Here is a 3,862-nt window from a genome sequence, read left to right on the forward strand (position 1 = left end):
GAGACTTCTTCTTTGCCAAAGGCTTCGACTTTCTCCTTCAGTACCACAGCAGGGCTCGAGAATTGAATTAGACTGTGCTATATTTTTTTGTTTCAGCTGTCAAACATAATTTAGAAAAATCCAAGAGAAATAAAATCTATTGTATTTATCCATCCTTTTACTTTCTTTTATTTTTGCTTTTTTCCTGGTGTTCCAAGATTCTTTCTTTTATAACTTCTCTTCTATTTGGAAAACGTTCTGTAACCATTCGTTTAGGGTAAATCAGCTAGTGACAAATTCTCTTTCTTTCATCTGAAAATGCATTGATTATCCCATCAGTGGACTATTTTCATGGAACATAAGATTGCAGTTTGACAGTTCTTCTTTTCAGCACTGACAGATGCAATGTGGCTCCGTGGGTTCTGATGAGAAATCTGCTATCATTCAAATGGCTTTTCTCTTATGGGAGCCATTTCTAGCTTGCTAATTTCAAGAGATTTTCCTTTGTGTTTATTTTTCACAAGTTTGACTATGATACTTACTGGTTGGCATGGAGTCCTTTGAGTTTATCCTGTTGGGGGTACGCTCAGTTTCTTGATTCTTGTAGGTTGATTTTTTGGTCAGATTTGGATGGTCTCATTCCACTTCCGTTTTAAGACGCATAGAACCATGGGAAATCCTAAAATGGTCTCAGTCCACCTCTGTTTAGACATGTGGCGAAATGGACGCTGCAGGAAAACGTTTCATTTTTGGATTTCATGCAATCTACATTTTCCCACACAATAATTGTAAAGATTTAAGTTATTTTAATTTATTGTAGATCAGTAAACTAGATTAAGCTGGTTGGAATCTGTAAATTACTTAGTTTTTATCTCTTTTGAGCAGGTATCAAAATGATTTCAAATCCTTAAAATTGTATTCTAATTATTTTAAGTTATGATGAAAACATAAGAGTTGGGGGGGAATTGTGATTAATAAATTTCGAAAACATCTCCATCCCCCATTATCTGGGCATTTTTTTTGAGCTGCTAGTTTCTGCTTTAAGCATATTGATGTCAATTTAATGTGGTTTAGGGGCACACTGTGGAGATAGTTCCTTTCTGTAAGGTCGTGATAGCTGCTGTTTATAGAAACATGCCATGCCTACGCAGTACATATGTGTGTGTGTTCATTCAAATAAAGCTTGTACTGTAAAAAAAAAAAAAAGCTGTCTTTCAAGTTCTCATGAGTGTGCTTAGTTTCAGAACAAAGGCGGTAAGGCAAAATCTCATTGAATTTCACCAGATGGAGCTGGTGAAAAGGGATGGGGGGATGATATTGATAGGATTTTATGATTCAATTATGAGTCACTGTTAGCAGGCTTAGTTGTGATTGTCAAAACTGTAACAATCTTGAAGAAGATGTGTAACTGAAAGGGGGAAGTAGTTAATCTTTCATTTCAGGAACAGAATATCCCAGGGCCATCAAGAAGGAAGCGCATGAGTGGAGCACAAGACCCTACCTACAAAATCAGTGGCAACAGAGATGGTAGCAGAGGCAATGGCATGGAGAGACACAGCAACTGCGGGCTTTAGACCTACAGACAGGGCAGGAGGCTAGCTTGCAAAATATGCCCTTGTTGTGTTGTCAAGTTAGTTCTGACTCACAGCAACCCTGTATAGGATTTTCAAGGAGTGGCTGGTGGGTTTGAACCACCAACCTTACAGTTCAAACTGACCTTGCAGCTTAGCACATTCTCCTGCAGTGTCCTGATGTGCCAGGACTCCAGAATATGCCCTTGTTGTTGTTATGTGCCATGGAGTCGGTTCCGAGAATATGCCTTTAGGACATTTAAATCAATGTGTATTTTTTATTTTGTATGTGTACATCAAATAATTTTGCTTTGTCTATTTGTGAAATAGGAAACTGGGAGGGAGGGGATTGTAATCATTAAGGTGAAACAAAATGTATAGTTTGTTGAATGTAAAGCTGATGATCTTGTCTGTTAACCTTCACTCAATTCATAATAAAAAGTTTAAAAAGAAAAGAGGTAGTATATGATTAAGAACTGATGGCACCGAAGGAAGAATTCCAAGCTGCACTGAAGGCACAGGTAAAAGATGAGGTTCCAGACATTGATGGAATACAGATTGAAATAGTTCAACAAACTGATGCAGCACTAGAGACACTCACTTTTCTATGCCAGAAAATTTGGAAGGTAGCTACCTGGTAAACCTATTTGTTTTGAAGAGATCCGTATCTGTGCCCATTCCAAAGAGAGATAACCCAACGGAATGTGGAAGTCATAGGACAACATCATGAATGCCACATGCAAATAAAATTTTGCTAAAGGTAATTACAACAGTACATCGACAGAGAACTACCAGAAATGAAAGCTGGATTTGGAAGAGGACATGCAACTAGCAGTAGCATTGCTGATGTCAGATGGATCTTGTCTGAATGGAAAAAATACCAGAAAAACATTTACTTTTGTTTTATGGACTGTGCAAAGATTTTTGACTGTGTACATCATGACAAAGTATGGCTAACATTGTGAGGAATGGGTATTTCTTTCAGAACACTTAACTGTGCTCATGAGGAACCTGTATATAGACCAAGAGGCACTTAGAACAGAACAAGGGGATACTGAATGATTTAAAATCAGGAAAGGTGTGTGTTCGGGTTGTATCCTTTCACCAAACCTATTCAATCTGTATGCTCAGCAAATAATCCAACTAACTGGATTACATGAAGAAGTAATGCTAAATTACTAAGAATTGTGAGCCAGCCAAATTCACAGATTGGGAAGGAAGGCAGAATGCAAACAAAAGGGAGAAAAGTGGGATTGAGGAGATTGGAGTCATTGAGATGAAATGATACGTCTGATTTCTTGAGTTTAACACTGATAATCTGTTCTGTAGCCCTTCATTCAAGTCACAGTAAAGTTTTTTAAATATAAAAATAAAATAAAATGTCTAGTTCTGCCACTCCTGGTGCTGCCGTGTGCTTGTTCAGTGCAAACCTGGTGACAGCTGAGAAGACTCCTGCATTTGCCGTGACAAGAAACCCCTGGAAGGAGTCAAGACAGAACCATTCATAGGAATCTGAAGGTTGCAGGGCAGGAGGGTTCTGTGGTGCATACACCACTTATTAACTAACAAAAACCTATTGTGAACGACAGAGTTTGTCAATGAGGCAGATTCCGATTTGATGGGCAACCAATCAATGAAACAAACACATCCGCACAGTTGGAAATGGAGGATGAAGACAGAATTGATGTTTTCCAGCAGCAGACAGGAAGTGTTTTCTAAAAAGGGAGGCTGCTACTTTACTCCAGAACTCTGTTCCAACCCACCAAAAATACATTCTCAATTAGAAAACCACAATTTCGTTTCTCCACATCCTGACTTACTAGAATATAGTTTTCTCTGTTCTTTCATTCCCCATTCCCTTATTGTTCATAAAGTAACTGGTGCATGTGCACAAACATATTGCATTTTTTGTTTGTTTGTTTTTTTCTTTCTTTCTTCTTTACTAAAATGGCCAATGGAATGTTTTGACTGACATCAAGTGGAGATGGGATGGGGAAAAATACTAGTTCTACCTACAGAGAGGGAAGGAGTCTTCACATCAAGTATCAACACCATCCCCTCTGTACACAGGGTAGATAGGGATGGGCAACTTCAACATCAGCTACCTAAAATGAGGGGGCGATAAAGGCTCGAAGTGACTGGTTTATAAGGTTTCCAGAGGGAGTTTAGTTTCAGAGTGTGTGGGGGACGATAGAGTCCCCACTGAATAGTTTTCATCTTGTCTAGATGGGTCTGGTGAAAAAAGATGGGGGATAAGATTCTTATGATTCAGTAGTGAGTAATTGTTATCATGACTGCGACTGCCACAATTG

General features: G+C 38.6%; 1 pseudogene; it reads left to right on the forward strand.

The window, feature by feature from the left end:
* LOC102821507 overlaps positions 1 to 3,269 on the forward strand; it is a 44,294-nt pseudogene extending 41,025 nt beyond the window's left edge.
* The last annotated feature ends 593 nt before the right edge of the window (positions 3,270 to 3,862 follow it).

Source organism: Chrysochloris asiatica, unplaced genomic scaffold (assembly GCF_000296735.1).
Source record: "Chrysochloris asiatica unplaced genomic scaffold, ChrAsi1.0 scaffold00258, whole genome shotgun sequence".
Taxonomy (NCBI): Eukaryota; Metazoa; Chordata; class Mammalia; order Afrosoricida; family Chrysochloridae; genus Chrysochloris; species Chrysochloris asiatica.